The 23,102-nt window shown below is 38.6% G+C and overlaps 1 long non-coding RNA gene across 3 annotated transcripts in view; it reads right to left on the reverse strand.

Annotated features, from left to right (window-relative positions):
* Positions 1–23,102, reverse strand: part of LOC139035180 (uncharacterized) — a 271,165-nt gene that overhangs the window by 199,593 nt on the left and 48,470 nt on the right. The window lies entirely within an intron of this gene.

Genomic DNA, 23,102 nt, shown 5'->3' on the forward strand with positions numbered 1-23,102 from the left:
CTCTAATTAGGTCCAAAGATAAAAAATTAAAATGTGAGGGTTTTTTGGCCAACAGCAAAAGAATGGAATCAGCAAAGCTTGAAGGTATTACTCCAATCAATTTGGAGACACCTTCCAGTCAGTAGCCAGTCTCCCAGGATGTGTTGAGTGGATATGCATCTACAACATGCCCCTCTTTTAGTTGAGTGCTAATCTCTGCACTGTATTCTCATCCTTTACAATACTCTATCCTAAGGGAAACCTGTCCTGGGACTGCATGACCAGTGACCTTCTTATCCCATCTCAACAGAGTGAAAAAGGTACAGTGGAAAGCAATACAACGTTGTAAAGCAATTATCCTAAAATTGAAAAAAAAAAAAAGGTGAAAGAACATTATTATTAAAATCCATAGCTTTCCTCAGTGTCATATTTTTAAAATGTACCTGACACATAGATGACATTTTTATCTCTTTTATATTTACGAATAGAGCTTTAAAGAAATTTTTACACTCATGCATGCCTCCAACCTGCCTCAGGTAAAATGAATGTGACAGTGTATACAAAGTTCTTAGAGTTCCCTAGACACGGACATGAGAAGCAAACAGCAGTCGCCTTGCCCTCATGAAAAGTTATCTGCTGAGCCTGGCAAGACGCTGAACCATAAAGTAACTTTCCTGTGTTTCTCATTGAGATCTAACCCTATTTGTATTTCTCAAATAGGTACAGAAATCGAAACCAGGAACCAGTAGTTTGGGGGAGAATCAAATGCCAAAATTGTTCAGCAGTGTGGGTAAAAAATGAGTTGAGAGGTGCAAAGAGGAAGCTCTCCGAAAGCAGAGAGTATAATTAAGTCAACCTTCAAATTTAACTTCTTTCGTTCCCACGTAGATTTGAAATCTACTGTCTTTCCCATAGGCCTGCAGATGGTGCCTCTAGGGTGGCTGTCACCGATCTCTGAAGAGTGAGACTGGAACTGAAACCCACAAGCCTCGCACCTGTGGGGTCAGCTTCATTCATAGTCTTGACCCTTGCTGATTTCCAAGATCTCCCCCAATTAATGTCATGCCCACAAGAAACACTTGGAATGTCACCTCCTCTTTAGTAGTCCAGTTTTAAGTCTTGCTCAAAGTTGATTTAGGGCAGATATTTTAAGTCAGAATTCTATTTAGTGAAACCTGAGATGGGTACTTCCTGAAAGACACATCTCATCCAGGAAAGGAGAGTTTAACTATTACCTTACAACTTGGGCTTCAAGTAACATCTTTTGTTGTTTTAAATGACTTAAATTGCCACAAAATCATTGTTCTACCCTTCCTCAGACAGCTTCCATCACCTTGATTTTCCCATTTTTACGTGGATTCCATAGAAAGCTTGCAGCGGACACATGGGTAAGGTCAGGTAGAGGTCTTATCCCACGTAAATTGCCATTTTCCACCATAGGAGATGTCCCCATGTACAGAAGAAACCTGGAGAATCCTATGAATAGTGAAAATATTAGATCCCATCAGTGGTGGGTAGAGGAAAGCTGTGAAGTAGAGGTAGAAATACCAGGAATAACTAAAAAGAAAAAGGACACTGAGGTTTGTCCCCAATACTTATCCTCATTTTACATAATAAAAAAACCTAGGCACACAGAGGTTAACCTGGCCAAATGATACAACTAAATTATAAAGATTCCTATAAATACTTTTTCAGTATGTGAGTCACATTGTATATCTTTTGAAACATTAACATTACTAAGTAATTATCATTCAAACGATTTAGGAACATATGCTTTAAGAAATAAGGAACTGATCTTTTTGAAGAAGGTTTTGGGCTGGCAGTGAATCCAGGTGACAATTTTATACTATTTGAAAACAGCAGTTCTTTGCACAGTAGAAATAGTCTTTACTCACAAGATAAACTTGCTTCCAGGGCAAAAAAGAATGTTTGATTTCAACTCCAAATACTTTGGAGTACCTACTGCAAACTTATCCCCCTGCTGAGCTGATATGCCACAGAAACATGTCCATATTCTCTTTTTTCAAAGTTCTATAAGTCTAATAAGAGTGGAGAGAGAACCAACTCTAACATATGTATGTGCTCAGTCGCTCAGTTGTGTCTGACTCTTTGCGACCACATGGAATGAAGCCCGCCAGGCTTCTCTGTGCGAGGGATTCTGCAGGCAGGAATACTGGAGCGGGTAGCCATTGCCTTCCCCAAGAATCTTCTAGACCCAGGGATTGAACCCACGTCTCCTGTATTGCAGGAGGATTCTTTACTGTCTGAGGTACCAGGGGCTTCCCTGATGGCTAATTCTAACATAACGCAGAGTAAAGAAATGGCCAAACAGAGCTACAAATGAGGAGCATGTGGGACCCACAGGAAGTAACAAGATGACCAAAGAAATTTTAGAACTGCTTGTCCAACATTCACTTTTCAGCCACAACCACAGACTTAAACACCCCATCTCCTCCTCCACCGACCACAACAAGAGTCAGCTATAATTACAGGATTGAGTCCGAGATAAATTTGGCCCCTAGATGGTGCTAACAAGGTGAAAATAATTAGAGGAAATTCTTGACACAATGGGGCTTCCCAGGTGGATCTAGTAGTAAAAAAACACCTGCCTGCCAGTGTAGGAGACGTAAGAGACATGGGTTCGATCCCTCGGTCCGGAAGATCCCCAGGAGAAGGGCATGGCAACCCACTCCAGTATTCCTGCCTGGAGAATCCCCATGGACTGAGGAACCTGGCGGGCTAGAGTTCATGGGGCCACAAATAGTTGGACATGATTTAGCACACAAACAGCGTGATGCTCTCATCAGCAGCAGTTTTCTGAGAGCTTTTCTATTTGTAGACTGTTATGCTTCTTGCTAAGACTGCAAGGCAGACAGAATTCATCCTTTGCACTAAAAGAACATACAGTGTAGTTAGGGACACAGGAAATGCCAAATGAGAGTTATATGAGAAGTAAGTGCTTTGGGACCCAGAGGACAAAATAATCAGAGACCCAGAGGCCAAGAGGCAAGCGAGAAAGGGTCTATGGCAAAGGAGGATGAGACAGCTGGGACTCAAGAGAGAAGCAGGGATATGGGACACGTTATAGTAAAAGTTTAAAAAGAGCAATTTGAGATTGTATCAAGCTGCTGTAAAGATACTCAAGTGAAGCATAATATTCTGTGGTACAGAACACATCCACCCACAAACTGAAACCATTTGAGCCCCAGTGACTTCTGATGTGAAGTTGGCAATCATGTCCTCAACTAGTTAGAGGGTTGTTGTTCAGTGAGTAAGTCATGTCTGACTCTTTGTGACCCCATGGACTGCAGCACGCCAGGCTTCCCTGTCCTCCACTGTCTCCCAGAGTTTGCTCAAGTTCATGTGCATTGAGTCAGTGATGCTATCCAACCACCTTATCCTCTGCAGACCTCTTCACTGACGGTATGAACACTCTAAAAATAAAGAATCAGTTCCCTTATGCTCACCATATTTACTCCAACATGGCCAAAATGCAAGCCATGCTTTAGAGGCTGAGGAATGATGCCTCTAATACAACTGGCACAATTAATTAGCAGCATCTTCTGCGGAGATATTTATCTATAAACCGTGCATTTCTGTGTTTAATTATTCAGATGTTACATTTATATATATGATAACTTTCAGAGAGTAGTTTATACCTCACATGGCATGGGAGTGGTCTTGTACTTTAAAAATGTGAAATGAATCTCTTTTGTTTAGAAAGTGCAGTGGAAAAATGATTATGCTTGTTTGGAAAGTGCTTTATTTATGCAAATATGCATCATACTTATGCAGTAAATAATTAATTTTACTTCCTAATGCAACCCAGATTCAATCATCTCCCAAATATCTCTTCTTTTTGAAGAACCAAATGTATTTCATGCTTTACATTCAAAACACAAATAAAATATCTACAAAAAATTCAAACCACTGTTTATTATTATTATTATTATTATTTTAGTACTGCTGTGCTTGGCAGGAAAAATGTTATAGAAATATGGGCAGAGGCCATGTGCAATATTATCTGACCAGAGAGAACAATTGACATGGGAGATTTCTGGGACTGGATATAGGAAATGCAAATTTAAACCTAGAAATTTGACCTTTCCATGTTCTGATCAACTAGCAATGTTTAGCAAGCTTTTCCTGTAAAGGGTCAGAAAGTGAATATTTTTGGTTTTGTGGGTCATACGATCTCTGTCGAAACTAAATTCTTCTGTGATAGTGCAAAGCAACTATAGACCACGTAATTGAAGGGGTGGCTGAGTTCCAAAAAACTTCATTTAGGAAAAAGTGACTAGGATAGATTTGGCCATAGTATGACCCATGGACTAGGTATTGACATGAATCAGTGATAACAAGCAAGGTTAAACAGTTCTCCTTTACAAGGGCTTGGTATCTGGAGACAATTAAACACAAGGATGGAACTCTTTGCCTAAGCAAAGAGCCCTGGGGACTTCACATCAACATATCAGAAGAGTTGAAGAAACCAGTACAAGAGATTTACTATAAAGGATTAAAGGTTCTTCTGTCACAAGGTTTAATCACGGATTAGAAGGAGTCTGAATTTTCATTTCAGGGTTTTATCTGTTAAAATGCATTTCTTCCTACCTCCACACATCCCGTCCCTCTTGAGATCATCCCATATTTTTTCCTACAAAGGTGCTTTTAGCCTAAAGAAATCTTTAGTGTTGCTATGGCAAAGCTTAATTTCAGTTCCAGACTGGGTTCAAAGCCGATACAGAGGCAAGGCTGACATGCTGAATAACTTCCTTTGTTCTTTGTGTACAATTTAGTTCCTCAATTTCCTACTCTAAAGCATATGAAATGTTTCCATTCCAATTATCTCCACAGGAAGGAGGACTTCCCCCTTCCCGTATTTTATAGTTCCGAGGGCACCGCATATCCCCTGTGAAGATAAAAGATTTTTTAGAGTGGGTCGGCGGGGGAGGGGAATGACTCCCTACAATTAAAGGGTTCTTGATAAATAATTCTTCCCAATATTTTCCGTTGCTGCATTTATTATCCTTTACTCAAAAGAAATCACATGAAGAGTTTGGGAGGATAATGCAAAGATTCTCATTTTAATTTTAATCTAAATCCCTGGAGTCATCGTCCTAAAAACAGAGTCTAAACTTTCTGAAGGGGCTACTCATCTTGCTCCCCACCACGCCCTCTGCTTCCTATTTCTCTGTCATTTTCCATACATTCTGTTGAGCAAATCAATCCTTCATCAGGAAGGCAGCCTCATTCATAGTGTCCGGGAATGGATATTTATCGCACACTCAGACAGTGGCAACCTTCCCAATCACCCTCCATTTCTGCCTTCTTGTCCTTCTTAGAGCTTCAGTTCCAACATCTAGTATTGAACAGGCAGCAGAGTGAAAGGACTCGGAGGAGCGCTGTGAGAGAGATGCCCTTAAGAGCCTGAGATTCTTGCCAATGAGTGAGAGAAGTGAAATCTCCTGTGTTCTAGTGCATTAGAATGATGTCAGGGAAAGCTCAAACTCGCAAGACTGAATCAGGAAAGATTTGAGATTGCACCTATATCACAAAGCAGTGTTGAAAGGTTAACAGATGCCCAAGTGGTCAGTTTAGATTAAAACACAGCTGTGATGACAGACATTCGATACAGAAGTCAATAGACCTGGGCTGATTGAAGTGACTAGCACATAAGGACTGAATCTTAATGAAATCCTTTTCTGCCCCCACAGCATTTTATATATAGAGAGACAATATTTATATATACATCCACGAATATTTTATATATACAGGCAAATGTAGTTACGCATGTACACATGTAAATAAAATGATTACACTGTGTTTTAAAAACCACACAAGATTTTTAAATGGTCTAAAGTATTCTCCCAAATTATTAACAGTATCTAGGGGCTTCTCCAGTGGCTCAGACAGTAAAGAATCCACCTGCCAATGCAGGAGACACAGGAGGCATAGGTTTGATCCCCGGGTTGGGAAGATCCCCTGGAAACAGAACAGTATCTAGGAGTGATTTTTATCATGATATATTTCTATATTTTCAAATGTTCTTTAATAAGTGTAACTTTTATAATTAAAAAATAAAAAATAAATAAATAGTGGTAAAAAGCTATCTTCTTCATCCCTTCTTCAAAAAAATAAAATGGGCTCTCAAAAATGCCTCCTAAGTTACCTTCTGAGAAAAGACTACAAACAGTAAAAGAATTACAAACAAGCACCTGTGCTTCCATGAGAGTGGGATGTCCCGAATCCTTAATCCTGGACCCATTTTATGCCTTAGAGGAAGAGAGAAAATGTGGAATACAGGATATAAAATAAGGCAAAAGTCCTGAAATAGAGGAGGGATTAATAAGCAGGTAGGGGGACTTCCTTAGTGGTCATGTGATTAAGACTTTGTCTTTCTAATGAAGGTGGTATGGGTTAGATCCCTGGTCAGGGAACTAAGATCCTACAAGCCTCCTGGCAAACAAATCAAAAAGTATGTAAAGCAGAAGCAAAATTACAACAAATTCAATAAAGACTTTAAAAATAATCACATTTTAAAGAAAAATTCTTTAAAAAGGGGCTTGGTAGATGAAGAGTGATTTCAGGAAAGCAGGTGGGACTCACAGACCCTGAGAAGGACCAGGTGGTGGTAGCAGTTTAGTTGCTAAGCCATGTCCAGCTCTTGTGACCCCATGGACTGTAGCTCGCCAGGCTCCTCTGTCCATGGGATTCTCCAGGCAAGAATACTGGAGTGGGTTGCCATTTCCTTCTCCAGAGAAGGGCCAGACAAGACAAAGCTCTGCCTGAGTGACAGGAAGGGAGGATGAATCTTTCCTTTTGTCTTCAAATATTATATTTATTATATTTATTCATGAACATAATCATAAACTTTTATCAGTATAATTCTCCCCACCCAGTTGTCCTTGTCTTATACCTCACTTATACATATATTTTTAACATACATACATACATATATTTTATGTTTAACATATAAACATACGTGTATTTTTTTTTCTCCTGGGAATCTTTTATTTTTTTTTTTTTTGATAACAGAAGAAGTTTATTATTTTTTTTTCCATTTATTTTTATTAGTTGGAGGCTAATTACTTTACAACATTGCAGTGGTTTTTGTCATACATTGAAATGAATTAGCCATGGATTTACATGTACATACGTGTATTTTTAACCCCAAATTTATTTTGGCATTAAACAGTATAAATCTTTGAAAGAAATTTGTGTATGTGTATAAATAAAAGCAGAAACAAAGAAAACCCTCAGCATAAAGTTCTATATCCAGCCAAATATCCTTCAAAAACCAAGGTGAAATAAAGACATTTGCAGAAAGGTCAGCCTAATAAATTTGTCACCATCAGTGCAGAGACACATGAATTAATAAAGTGAGTTGCTTAGACAGAAGAGGAACGATGGCAGAAAAACTCCAGACCTATAGAAAGGAATATAGAGCTCTCAGAGCAGATATGAATAAATACCTAAACATAAAAAGGAGGGTGTGTCTTTTCTGAAAACTTTTTGTTTTATGTTGGAGTATAGCTGAGAAGGGGGCGGCAGAGGATGAGATGATTAGATAACATCACCAACTCAATGGACACGAATTTGAGCAAACTCCAGGAGATGGTGGAGGACAGAGGAGCCGAGCATGCTACAGTCCATGGAGTCTCAAAGAGTCAGGCATGACTTAGTGACTGAACCAGCAACAACAATAGCCAATTAACAGTGCTGTGATAGTTTCAGGTGAATAGCAAAGGGACTGAGCCATGCATATATTAATACAAGGGAGGATGTGTCTGGAAGCTGCACATCCACACTCCTAATTCCACTCTTCTTCCCTGCCCTCTGGCCCAGGGCTCCTCCCTCTCATCCACTGCATCAGATTCTCTGCTGACTCACCACCTTAAAGACCTGATGAACTTTTCAGAATGGCTTTTATCTTCTGTGGGTTAACCCTATCCAGTGGTATTTGCACATTGACAAGAGGAAAACCTCTTCTGTGACTAAAACCAAAAGAATGAAGAACATTGTGAGAAAACTCACAAGTTAAAAAAGATGAAAGGGGCACTTCCCCGGTATTCCAGTGGTTGACTTCACCTTCCAATGAAGGGTGTATGGATTCAATCCCTAGTCAGTGAGCTATGATCCCACTTGCCTCCCAGTCAAAAACACTAAAACATAAAACAGAAGCAATATTGCAACAAATTCAATGAAGACTTTTTTAAAAAAGAAGAAATGAAGAATTTGGGGAAGGAAGTATTTCTTCTTCTAGGACTACGTTCTGCCCTCCTACCCACACACCTCCACTAAAGTGGTGTAGTTCGTGCACCTGACCCTACCTCATCCTAGCAAACCAGGATAACTCCTTAAATTCAATTGCCTCAGTTTAATCATCCATAGAATGGGCATAGTAGGAGCATGTTCCTCACATATTTGACTATGGGGATTAAATTAACTAATCCATGCAAAGTACTTAGAGTCTACCACATAGCACACAGACAATAAATGTTAGCAATAATTATTGTCACAACGTACACACAATACATAATTTCTGCATTCCAAGGGAAATGAGGATCTTTGAGAATGGGACCCATGTCTGGGTTATCTTTGAGCCTAGTTGACATTAGGGGTTCCACGAATATTGACTAATTTCATATACTAGTGAAGTCCAGTATCGCATATAAGAGAACTAAAATGTACATCCAAACACATCTCCCTAGACTTTTGAATGAATAAAAATAATATTTTTACCAGGTAGTAACATTATTACATTTAGTGAAGGCTTATATTGTCCAATGTTCCTATTTAATCCTCATGACTAGTGGTACTTTTATTAACTCCATTTTATACACCCCCTAAAAAAATGAAGCTCGGAAAGGAAAATTATCATGAGTTCATACAGACATAGGGTGCAAACCCAGGCCCATTTGTCTCATAACTGTGTGATGCAAACTTTTCTCTAAAGAGTTAGACCCAGATTTATACACAGAAAACTAGAGGAAGAAATCGTGTTCATATACAAATTCCTTACCAGCTCTGTTATTTATGTTCTCCCAACCTAACTTTGTATTTTAATTAAGTAGTGGATTTGAAGGATATGTTCTGCATAAGTCTTATTGCTAAGAACCTTGGAGGAAAGAAAGAGATCAGCAAATTTTAGTAGTTCTGTTTTGAGCAATGCTGGTGACAGAGGGGAAGAAATCAATAAAGAAAACTGCATTCGGAAAGAAACATTGGGCTAATGGTAAATCAGAATGTTCTCTGCAGAAACTAGACAAAACTGGATCTATTTCAGCCTTTCCATATCTTAATTCTTCAAAATCCATGTGCCAGAATTCAAAGGGAAATAATACATATTGATGTGGGTGAGAGAAGAGATTTAAAGCATTTCCTGTATATTTGAGTTGGTACATAAGAACTTCAGTTCTTGCCTTTTTTAACAGCAGCCTCTATGCTGGGAGAGTGCAGATGTGCCCAGCATGGAGGAAATAGCTTGTAGAAAAGTTCTACGAGCAAGGCACAGGGGAACTGAGATGATGACGGTGACACCCAAGAAAGGCCACAGTCATCTGGAAATATTTGAAATGTCCTAGAAAAGTGATGGGCCTCTGCTCTGGTCAGAAACCTTATTTGATTGTGATCGCTGCAACAACACTCTATTAGACACTATGGTATGTGTGATAGGATTGTATATGTTATTTTGTGTGTGATGTGGTATGTGTGAGGGGGGAGAGATTGTGTTGTGGTGTGTTTGTGATGGTGATTTGTGATTCTGTGGTGTGTGTGTGTGTGTGTGTGTGTGTGTACACAAATACAGTGACAATCTATGTCAGAGACAGAAAGAAAATACGCCTCTGCTCAGCGAGGGGAAAAGCAAAAGAAGGATACAGCAGAAGATCAACAATGACCAGCAATGCAGTAACAAGCTGGATGGGCCAAAGCTGGAAGCAGGGACAGAGCAAAAGGACAGAGGCTCCCCAAAGCAGATGATAGAGCCTTCTCCAACACAACTAGATCTACGTTTGGAAAGAAGAAAAAACAGTTCTTATGTAAAGTATAGTAAAATTAGATACTGGTTTTTGCCTATCAGTTTGACAAATATTAAGACTGACAACATCTGGTTTGGGCAAAGATGTGGGAGATGTATGTATGCTTTCGTACACATCCAGTGGGAACGTATTTAGGATATTTCTGGAGGGCCATTGGCAATGCACACTACAGTGTAAATCACACATACTCTTTGACCCCACAATTCCACATTGGGGGGATTTCTCAGAGGAAATGAAACATTAAGCATGGAAAAATGGAAGTGAAAATATATTCCTTGTGCATCATATATAACACAGGTAATGCCCATCATTTTAGGTTCTGTGAAATAAATAATAATAATGCAGTTTGAAGAATGAGCTACAGGTTTGTAGATAGCTATGCAGAGAGATGCCCAATGCACAGTGCTGAGGTAAAAAAGCTCACAACAAAACAAAAAGGCAAATTTTCATTTCCGAGAAACAAAATTGTGTTCTCATTTATAGGAAATACCTGGAATGATTTATAACAAACTATTAATCATGGGTTATGTCTAGGAGATGATGGCATTAGGGGAAGGGGAGAGAATTTCCTTTTCTACATCATACATAATTTTTTCCTCAAAGTATATATTATTTCTACATTTGAGAGGAAATAGCAATAAGGGTGTTGCTATTTAGGAGGGAAGAAAGAGAGATTTTTCTAATATGCTATGGTACAGCAGATTCAGTCTGTCTCTCCATTTCAGATTTGAGTCCATGGCCAGACCCCCAGGCTATGTAAGTAAAACACTGAATGACTGACTCCCTAGATTTCTGAATCTGCTTCCCCACCGACAGTGGAAAGCAGTATCACAGCCTGGTATTTCCTATGCAGCCTGCATATCAGTAGCCATCTTGGCAAAACAAAGCTGCTATAGCAGATGAGCAGGGGAAAAGTCCTTTTCTGAGAGCCCAGCTAGTTCTTGCTGACAAATAGAGAGAAAAGAGCTTTGGCTGTTTAGGACTTTATAGATGGTTTAATTTACTTCGATAGTAAAAATGAAAGCAAGGACTAAATATGCTCTTACAACAAAATCACCAAAAGGCATTAAGAATGCATGCTATTCAGCATACAAATGTACAGATCACCTTTTTATATTTGGCAATAATGTCTAGATTTCAAAGTGCATGGTAGAATAATGAAACAGTATTCTACTTTCAACAACGCTGGAGCTCTATCCAGTTGTCTGGGGCTTTGTTTTCTGCCAGTGATTTGCTGAAATAGAGCCCTTTATCATTTTCATCATTCATGGCATGTCTTGTTTTCACAAAATACACAATCATACCTCTCCTTGCTGTGAAAGATAGCTATTATAATAAAGGAAAAGACACTTTCCATCTTACAAACCATAAAAAATGTTCATTTGATATCACATTTTTATGAAACTTATGAATTTAATATTTTCCTCTTGGCCTAACCATTTTCCAAGTGGGTTTTTTTTTTTTCATTTTTTTATTGATCTTTAATCACTATTGTTTCCTAAAACATTTTGCCTTTCTTGGGCTTCTCTCCATCATTACCTCCTGTTTTCTTGTGATCAATAAACAAAATAGTAAGTGTATTAGATTCATTCCATTTAAAGGAATTTAAATGAAGGAATTATATAGTTTAACTCTGTAAATTACCTGTTTTGTAAAATTTCACATTTTTAAGAGGATACATATGCATTTTTATTTTCCTTGTTTTATCACTATAAAAACTAAGTAAAAAGGAAAAAAGGATATCTTGAGACAATTTGCACATTAATGACAGTTGAATCATGACCCCAAATTCTCAGTTATAAGCAAGATATGTTCACAATTAATGCATGGAAAATTTTTTTTAATCCTGACTATAGAACCTTTCTGTGAAGGAAAACACAGATCTATCGCTGGTGCTAATTTCTCTAAGAAGACTATGGATCAATTCTACTGGTATACAGCTTCTATTTTCTGGGTAACACCAAAGATGTTTTTAACCTTCCTACCATCAACACTTTTTTAATAACTTGAAGGGGGATATGAGGAAGCAGTAAAGCAAAAATAAATATGACCTTATATACAAATGCTGGAATTAAAAGAAAATAGCCAGAAATACAGCCCATATGGTCATTTTTCTTTGTACATGCTCAGATGACAACAGGAAAATATACAAGGCACATACAGATGGGCAAAGGCAGGTACCAGACAAAATACACTGCAAACAATTCTGAATTAGATCCAGTTCTGGATTTTGACTGTTGAGTGACCTTGGATGAGGCAAGTAGCAGCTCTCAGCCTCAGACTCCCTCAGTTGCTTGGATTCTTGTTGTAAAAGATCCAAGCACTACAGAGATTTAAGAAGAACTGGATTGAAACATGTATATTATCTAGGGTGAAACAGATAACCAGCTCAGGTTGGGTACATGAGACAAGTGCTCGGGCCTGGTGCACTGGGAAGACCCAGAGGGATCGGGTGGAGAGGGAGGTGGAAGGGGGGACTGGGATGGGGAATACATGTAAATCCATGGCTAATTCATTTCAATGTATAACAAAAACTACTGTAATGATGTAAAGTAATTAGCCTCCAACTAATAAAAATAAAAAAAGAAAAAAAAAAAACAAACAATAGCAACCTGTGGGGAAAAAAAAAAAATAAATGGTGCACATCATAAAAAAAAAAAAAAAAAAGAAGAAGAACTGGAGTCTTTCTTCATCTATTTTACACTTCTAGCCCCATGTCAGAGAATTGCTAGTGCTTTGAGATGGGTATCTTTTTAATCATTTTTCTATGTCACTGTGTAGGTTATTCCTGCATATAGAGAGAGAAACCCTTTTTTCCTCCTATCTCATTAATAGACTCACACAACTTCGGTGACTGTGGCAAATAGCATTATTGCTGCCTGCTATTGGCTGTTCTCCCTGAATGGATAGCACAGATTGCTGTCTATTGCTTTGTGATTTGCAGTATCACCCAACAGGTACATTTGAGACCATGGAAATTTACATATGCAGTTGTAACTCCCCATCTGGATCTCAGAAAAGTTTGAAACAAAGTGATGTGAAAAATTGGGGACTGTCATATGAATAAGGATGCTGGTCTCTGAATGAGGGAACCATGCAGAAGAGACAGTGTTCTGTTTACTATGACTGTGTAACTACCCACCAAACCTTAGTGCCTTAAAAACTGAACGTTTCTTCACATGGTTGTGGGATTTGACTGGACCCAGCCGGGCAGTTCCCCCTCTGACTTTCTCACATGGTTGCAGGCAGAGGGTGCGCATTCATTCACATGTCTGGCACCCAGGCTGGGAAGATTGGAACATCTGGGAATCCTCTGATGGTTTTCTCTGTCTCCCTTTGGTCTCTCCACATGGTCTTTCCAGCTTGGTGGCTTTAGAGTATCTGGATGTCTTACATGATAGCTTGGAACTTTCGAGGTGCATATCACAGGAGAGAGCAAGTCATGCACAAGTTGCATCCTATTTATGGGCTAGCCTCTGATGCCACACAGCATCACTTCTAACTGCACACTTAGTCCAAGTAGTAGTCACTATTCCACTTCAAAAAAAATTCAAGAGGAGAGAGCACACACCACACCTCTTGAAAAGAAGGTTGTCTTAATTCAAGAAGCACATGGAGAATGGAATAACTATCTGGCCATTTTTAGAAAACACAACCTGCCATTTTTAGAAAACACAACCTTCCATGGTCAGGTTTAGGAGGCTAGTATGATGAGATCACGTCAGAATCCCTGGGAGTTAAAAAATACTATTGCCATCATTAAAATAACCACTTAGTTAAATATTTTCACCCAACCTACTGGTAAGAATTCGAGATGATTCCTATTAAACTGAGTTATAATTATGCTTTTCTTTGTCACTAGGGGGAAGCATTTTACTCTTTATGTCACATCAATCTGTATGTTAATAAACACTTATGTGAATAAGTTTATTAATCCCTGCTACTCCAAGCTTTTTTTGCATAACCTTTTCAGAAGATGATTACTAAAAACATGTGAAGCACAGTATAAATAAGATTAATGGGAAGAACTTACTGTAAATACATCAATAAATTATTCATAATAAACCTAATTTCCTTATCTGCTGGGGATAAAGATCTAAGAGGAGAAAATAGAACTAGAAATGAGTTATTTATCCAGACAGCTGCACGTTTCTGGGGTCTGTGTACTGTTAAAAGCAAAAGATCTCATGGAGAATGGAGCCATATATAAGAAAGTGATCAGGAAGAGATTTTTATCAGCATTTCTGAACTATTCACATCAAATTGATTTCAGCTATTCTGTTAATACAATTCAGAAAACACAAAGAACTATAAAAAATGCTCTTGTTTTTAATAATAAAGATAAGAATACCTGAATGAAAATAGTACTATAGAATTTACAATTTTATGGGAGCTAATGTTCTAATTCATAGACACAATTTCTAGTTATCAAATGTTCCATCACCTACTAGCTTGTGATACAAAGACTGCTATATTTACTCTCTTAGATTAATGTTAACTGAGCTATATAATGTTTCTTTAATGGATATAGGAAGCCCTTTGCCATTAACTTTGTACAGTTGCTAATGAACAAAATAGTTTCCCATTGAATGTCAAATCTTAATCTTTATACTGGTATTATACAAGATGTATATTTCCAAAGGAGGCCAACATCACAGTATTCTATATTTATGTCTCCATAGTTGAATGCTATAAATTAAACATTTCACCTACTGGATACCGATAGCGTGAAGAGCAGGTTTATTTGGGGATTAGTTTAAGCGCAATGATCTTGAAAAAAAAAGTTCTGAAATCAGTGTGCCAAAACTTCTGGTCAACTTGAAAATTTTGCACGTGCCAGAAACCTAACTCAGTGTCCCTTGAAAAAAGAATGCATTGGTTTCGGTAACTGAAAAAGCCAGGAAAAATCTTCCTGTGTGCAGATGTCAGCAACTTGGGTGATGCAGTCAGAGTCTCTTTGTCACTACGTATATAGAATGTAGTCTGCTCATCCAGTGTCGTGACTTAAAATAGTGGCTTTCACTTTAAAACACTTTAGCAAAGGAGAAGGGAAGAGAGAGAGCAGGAGAGCAGAGAGGAGGAGGAGGGGGAAAAAAAGAGGCTCATGCAGTAAATGTGGCAGACGTAATTGTTGAATATGAGTGATAAGTATATATGGATTCATATTCTCCCCGAATTGTAACTTTTTAATTTTTAAAAAATTTAAGTTTTAATATAAGAATTACACACAAAAAAAGTGAAGGAATTAAATGAGGAAAAAGAAAGTACATGATTAAGGAGACAGGAAATCCCACACAAAAGCAGATTGAGGTCCCAAGCTGATTCTGTGCAGCAGGCCTGGAGAAAAAAGAAATTGAAGCAGAAGTCTGTATACACCAGAGTGATGACTGATAAAGGATCATGTTACACTATTTGGGAAAATCTTCTTAAACATGTGCAGCAGATCTAGTAGAGTATTTGGAAAACATTTGTGGGTATAGGAGATTATGGGACTGAAAAAAAACAAAGCAGTTTTACATTCCAAGAAAATGTTTTTTAAAATAATAAGGAGAAACAACAATAATATAATAGTAGATTATTCAGTAAAATATATTTACTTATACCATCATAATAATGTGAAGACTGAATTTCAACTCCACTAAAACTGTGGTCTTTTTATATGTCATAAGTGAGAAAAGGAAGGGAAGAAATTTGGAGGGCAGTGGAGAGCCAAGTCCTCAACCACCATAAAAAGAAGCCAGTAGAAATGTCTAAAACTTAGGAATCAAGTAGTAATAGTATATCAAGGTTAAAACCAGAGGAGAGAGCAAAAAGAATTAAAAATATTTCACTCAGGGATGGGAAGAAATAGGACAGAAGATTATCACTTATCATTATTTCATAGCTATGTACATGTATTGACAATATTTTTAAAGTAAGAGTAAAAAAATTTTAAGTTGAAACAAAAAACCTAAAATTTTAAATTTTTGTTTGTTTACTTTATACTTGGAAATGTCTAGCTCAGTCTTATCCTTTTCAGGAGTTTTGAAAATGCCGAACACACTGAGCAGAAATGAATATCTGCCTTTGACCGTGGCAGGAGGCAGTCACAGATCACCAGTAAGGTGTCCCTATTCTCAGGAAAGAAGCCATTCACGGAGGGCTTTTAATTATCCTCCCCCATGGTGGGGAATGAGGGTGGTCATCTTCCAGAAACTTATTCTGAAAAATTAATTAGCCAGCTTATAAAATGACTTATAAATCCGTGGAAGTCGAATGGATTTGATTTAGGTCTTAGTGTACTATTCATCACAGGTATGTTTTTCTGAATCCATTTAGGATTTTAATAGCTATGGAACTGTGGATTCAAATCAAGGGTGGTAGGGTAAATCTTGGTGAATTAGAGCGTTGAAATAGACACCACAGATCTGTTTTATGAGACCAATTAAATGAGCAGCACTATTGTGTAACTTAAATACTCTGAGCCTCTGTTTCTTGGTCTTTAATTGCCTTCAAGATTGAAAATATGATGATTTGGGACTTGGTTCTGATCAGAAATGACTGTGTATGTGAGCAGAAAATAGAAGGCTGTTTTTTGTTTTTATTTTGTTTTCATTTTGAATTTTAGGCCTGTTGTCTCATGTTTGTTGGGAATTATAAATGTTCAGAGTTCATAAAAAGGATATGTTATATATGTAATAAACCACAGCACAAGCAAGATAAGAGCTGGAAAGGATTCTTTTGAAGCCAAAAGTAGCAGAATATCATGTCCTTTAAATTTCAGATACATTTTGACGTGAAGACACTCAACACACACACACAGAATCTAAAAGGACAAGAGAAAATAATGGCTCTGTGAGAAAGGCTATTTGATCACTTGAACAGATAAGGCCAAAACATTCACTTACTCTCTTTCCCAGAGTCCATCTACTTGGCCTTGTGCTGCAAAGACTCAGGAAAAAATATTATCCCTTCTCTTGGGTATGACCAGACAGATGCAGAAAAATAAAATAAGTCAACAAAATGAGAAAGAGTGCCAGGCTTTTGGGCCACACTGAAAATAGCTCCAGGCTTTATGGTCTCTTTTGAAGCTGAGAAGAGTTTTCCTCATTTTTCCTGACTATCCTCTTCCACCTCTTCTAATATCCCTCCTCTAAGTCAGTACAAACATGTCCATCCATCACTCTAAGTGTATCCGTTGCAGAGTCCTGCAGAGTGGAGCAGGAGGACATGTGTGCATTATGAACGTGGATGGGACCTGTAACCAAACAGGCGGTAAACCACTTCCCAAAGAATCTCTGTATCTGCTCACTTGTCACCAGCACCACCCGGAGCAGAATCTTTTTCTCTCTGCTCTTAGGTTCCCAATCCTTCTCATCTCTTCCTCTGCTACTCCTCCCACTGATGCCTTTCTTGATTCATGTCAACTGGGATAGAAAACTAGGAAGAGACTCTCCCCCATTCCAGAAGAGACAGGTCTAGTGGGTCAAACCAAATATAACCCTACTGGGAATGCGAAATAGGAGGAAATCATAAAAGAGCTATTATTTATTCCTTGCTTACTTACTAAGTATCAGATATGATGTTAACTAATTATTATATAGCACTTGTCTCATTATTCTACTCTACAGATTAAAGAATTTAAAGCTCCAGGGACTTCCTTGGTGGTCCAGTGGTTAAGAATCCACCTTCCAATGCAGGGGATGCAGGTTCAATCCTTGATTAGGGAAATGGGATCCCACATGCCGTGGGACAACTAAACCCATGAGCGTGGAAGAAGTCTCAGGTCACAACTAAGACTCGACACAGCTAAAATAAATAAATAAATATTTCAAAATAAAGAATTTAAAGCCCCAAATGATTATCTTATTGTCCAAAGTCACCCAAATAAAAAGTGGCATACATAGCACCTGAACCCTTCTCTATCAAGCTCCAAAAATCCTACTGCTTAACTCTATACTATAATGATACCAATAAAAGGTAAGAATATGACACTGTAATCACATGCTTATGACCCAGAGTACAGTGGTGGCTGATAGCTTGAAAGAGCTTCATACAGTTTAACAGAGTGGGTCACAAGCCTTACTGATGTCAGACCCCCCAGGAGAATTTCTTTAAAATAGATTTGTAGGCTCTTCTCCAAAGCTACTAATCCAAACCTTTGGTATTAGGGCCTGGATAATCAGAATCTTTAAAAGCTCAACTGGTAATTCCTACATAGATGACCTCTGTCCTACACATTGAAAAACACTGGTTGAACAGCTCTTAACAAACAATTTCTCTAATTCAGCAGTTCTCAACTGAGATTCCCAGGCTAGCAAGCACCAACAGCACCTGGGAACTTCTTAGAAATGCAAATTCTTGAACTTTACCACAGATTTAAAAATCTCTAGGGGTGGAGTTTTAACCCAGAAATCTGAGTTTTAAGAATATTAAAAAAAAAAAGAAGAAGAATATTTTCATCCACATTAGACTACAAGAAATAATGCTTTAATAATCTAACCTTTTATAAGATTGGGCTTCCCTTGTGGCTCAGCTGGTAAAGAATCCACCTGCAATGCAGAAGACCCGGGTTCAATCCCTGGGTTGGGAAGATCCCCTGGAGAAGGGAAAGGCTACCCACCCCAGTATTCCAGCCTGGAGAATTCTATGAACTGTACAGTCCACGGAGTCACAAATAGTCGGACACAACTGAGTGGCTGTTACTTCACTTTATAAGATTATCATATACAATATTGAAGTTCATTTACCAAAACTCTGATGTGGATATTAGAATATCCCTTTGTATGCATGCATGTTCAGTCATGTCTGACTCTTTGTGATCCCATGAACTGTAGCCTGCCAGGCTTCTCTGTCCATGGGATTTCCCAGGCAAGAATACTGGAGTGGGTTGTCATTCCCTTCTCCAGAGTATCTTCCCAACCCAGGGATCAAACCTGAGTCTCGCATCTCCTGCTTTGGCAGGCTGATTCTTTACCACTGAGCCTTCGTATACCAATAGTTAGTTGGCATTTTGCCTAACTAAAAAATTGGCTCTTCACCATCCTTCTTCACAGTCAAATAGAGTTGCTATGAGTGTCAGTCTGCAGCACCATCATGACGGGAGTTCTGTGCTCTGTGACAGAAGGTTCATCATTATTCATTTAACAAATGAACATGTTGGATGCTAATCTCCAGAACCTGTGAATACGTTACCTCATGTGGCAAAAGGAACTCTGCTGATGTGATATGTTAAGGGTCTTGAAGTGGGTCACTACCCTGGATTATCAAGGAGGGAATAAGGGTCCTTCTAAGAGGGAAGTAAGAAACTCAAGAGTCAGAGAAGACAATGTGAGAATGGAAGGAGAGGTCAGAGTGATGTGGTATCACCAGGCAAGGAATGCATGTCTCCTTGAGAAGTGAGAAAAAGGCAAGGGAATGGACTCTCCCTTGGACACTCCAGCCCTGCCAACTTGGTTTGATGTTCTGATATCAAGAACTTTAAAATAATAAATTTGTGTTGTGTTAAGCCACTATATCTGGTAAATTGTTATAGTATCAATAGGAAGGAAACCAATACACTCAGTTCAGTTCAGTTGCTCAGTCGTGTCCGACTCTTTGCAACACCATGAATTGCAGCACGCCAGGCCTCCCTGTCCATCACCAACTCCCGGAGTTTACTCAAACTCATGCCCATCGAGTCGGTGATGCCATCTCATCCTCTGTTGTCCCCTTCTCCGCCTGCCCCCAATCCCTCCCAGCATCAGGGTCTTTTCCAACAAGTCAACTCCACATGAGGTGGCCAAAGTATTGGAGTTTCAGCTTCAGCATCAGTCCTTCCAATGAACACCCAGGACTGATCTCCTTTAGGATGGACTGGTTGGATCTCCTTGCTGTCCAAGGGACTCTCAAGAGTCTTCTCCAACACCACAGTTCAAAAGCATCAATTTTATGGCACTCAGCTTTCTTCACAGTCCAACTCTCACATCCATACATGACCACTGGAAAAACCATAGCCTTGACCAATACATTAGATATCATCAAAATTAAGAATTACTATTAAGAGAATGAGAAGTCAAGCTACAGACTGGGGTAAAATAGTTACAATGTATATATCTAATAAAAGAATTATATCTAGGATATAGAAAAACATCTTGAAACTCAAAATAATAACACAACCCAACTTAAAATTGGGTAAAAAAAATGTTAATAGATTCTTCACAGAAGATATCTGAATAGCCATAAACACATGAAAAGATGTCCAAAATGATACATGAAATGAAAAGGAATACCAGAATAAGATTTTACTGAACACCCATTTGAATGGTTAAAATTTAAAAGATTATACCAACTGCCAGTGGGCATATGGAGCAACTAGAACTTTTAGATGGTGCTTGATGCTCATAAGAGTATAAAATGGTATAACCAGTTTGGAAAATAGTTTGTTAATTTCTTATAAAGTTCAATGTAAATTTACTTGTGACCCAGGAATTCCACTCCTTACTATTTACTGGGATAAAAAGAGAAAATATATGCTATCACTTGTATGAAGAATGTAAAATATGCCACGAATGAATCTATTACAAAATAGAAACAGACTCACAGACATAGAGAAGAGACTCGTGGTTGCCAAGGGGAAGTGGGGTGAGGGAGTGAAGGACTGGGAGTTGGGATTAACAGATGTAAACTATTGTTTATAGGATTGATAAACAACAAGGTTTTAGTGTAAATAACACAGGGAAATTTATCCAATGTGCATCTGTGCTCAGTCACTCAACCTTGTCTGACTATGACCCCTTGGGCTGTAGCCTGCCAGGCTCCTCTGTTCATGGAGCTTTCCAGGCAAGAATACTAGAGTGGGTTGCCATTTATTCTTCCCCGGGATCTTCCCAACCCAGGAATCAAACCCCCACTCTCCTGCATTTCTTGTGTTGGCAAGTGTGTTCTCTATTACTGCACCATGTGGAAAGCTTATATAAACCATAATGGAAAAGAATATACAAAAAAGTCTGTATGTGTATAACTGAGTCACTTTGCTGTATAGCAGAGATGGGCCAAACATTTATAAATCAACTATACTTCAATAAAAAAATTTGAACACAGAGTGATTAATAAAATGTTGGAGACAATGACTGCAAAATGCCATCAGACTGAGATGAGGGCCAGGAGCAGAGCAGCAGGACAGAGGCTCATCTGCTCAGTGACTGCGTGTAGCAGCAGAAGTCTTCACTTTAAATGATCACTTAGAGTAGTTGGACAGATTTGGGGGTTCTGTTATCAGGACCCGTCTCACAGCTAAGACATCAGCTCTGTTCAATGCTTGACAAAATTTTACTAATGAGAAGTTGTTAGCTAGTATATGAGAAAGTCAGTTCTACACATTTGGGGGAAGAAGAGATGTTACATAGAAAACTATATTTTATACATATTTTGTACATCAGAGGACTGAACTAAAAAGACTTGAGAGAGCTACCTGAAAATATTGTCAACAGAAAAGAGCTTTCTGTAATAGTTTGACTAGTTATAACTCTATTATAAAAGCAAACGAGAAGAGCACAGTCTTAGACAGAGCTTCGGGGATCCTCCACTTATTGTACATTTACCGCTTTGAAAATGGACAGCCTTGGGTTGAGAAAGGCTCCCTACTGATTCTGCAACAAGTAAATGGATAAATAAATTACTTCTTATTGATGCTTATCTGAATTGGCTCAAGGCAATATTGATGTTGTCCTTTGCAGTAACAGTAGAATTTGTATGTAGGCTACACAGTTGTATGTACATGAATTACAATTAATCACAGAAGTTGTTGGTAGAAATAATGAGGCCTTGTTATTCCATCCTTGTTATTCCTTGTTATTCCATTCATTTATAAACCTGCAAGACTTTCCTGACTATGGGTTAGCCAAGCTATTATCCTTTTGGAAACTTGCCTGTCAAAACTCAGTATAGAGACCAAAATTCTAGCAAATACTCCTAATGCTATTCCTGTCCAGTTCAGTGTAGGGCAGAGAAGAGGAAGGATAAGAGGACATGGCTTCTTCCATTCACTCATTCCTTCATTTAACTAAGTGATTCAGATAATGTTTAAGTTACCATAATAGAATGGGCTACCTCAGAAGGAGTTCAAAAAGAGGTGTAAACCTAACCTCAAGGGCTTCCCTGGTGACTCAGATGGTAAAGAAACTTCATACAACCCGCTAGGCTTGGGTTCAGTCCCTGAGTCAGGAAGATACCCTGGAGATGAGATAGCAATCCACTCCAGTATTCTTGCCTAGAGAATCCCAAGGACAGAGGAGCCTGCTGAGCTAGCATCCTTGGGGTCTCAAAGAGTCAGATACAACTGAGCGACTAACATACACACACACACACACACACACACACACACTCACCCCTAACCACAAGGAATGAGTGTTTTAGGAAGGAGGAGTAGACTAAGAATGGTCCCCCAAAGATGACCACACCCTAAACTCTGGAACCTATGAATATAATGCTTTACATGAAAAACAAAAAAATAAATAATTTTGCAGGTGTGGTTAAGTTAAGGACCTTGAGATGGGGTTACCTGAGTGGGCCCAAATAAGAGGATTCATATAAGAGATGGGTAGGGGTAGTAGAGTAAGAATCAGAGAAGGAGTTGGGATGATGGAAGCAGAACTAGAATAATATATTTCGAGAAGGAGCCACAAGCAAAGGACCACGGCATCTAGAAAAGGCAGAGAAACAGATTCTCCCCTGGAGCCTTGAGGAGAAATGCAATTCTGTTGATTCCTTGTCAGACCCATTCCCCATAAGATCCAAGTTGGATTTCTGATCTCCAGAACTGTAGGATGATAGATGTATTGTGTTAAACCTCTGAATGTGCGGCAATGCATTAGAACAGCGTTGAGAAAGTAATACCAGCAGGATTCTTAGGAGATCTTAGGAGAATTAGACCAAGAGACATATACACCTATGATTCTAAAATTCTAATGTAAAATGTTAATATAGTAAGATCATTTGCAAATTCTACATCCACCATCCTCTTTCCAAATTCAAAGGACTGTATCCTTGCTTTAGTGTGTATGTGTGCATGTTTTCAATGTATCCCCCACCTCAGCTTCCTCAGCTTACAAACTGATAAAGAAG

This window comes from Odocoileus virginianus, chromosome 5, assembly GCF_023699985.2.
Source record: "Odocoileus virginianus isolate 20LAN1187 ecotype Illinois chromosome 5, Ovbor_1.2, whole genome shotgun sequence".
NCBI classification, from domain to species: Eukaryota; Metazoa; Chordata; class Mammalia; order Artiodactyla; family Cervidae; genus Odocoileus; species Odocoileus virginianus.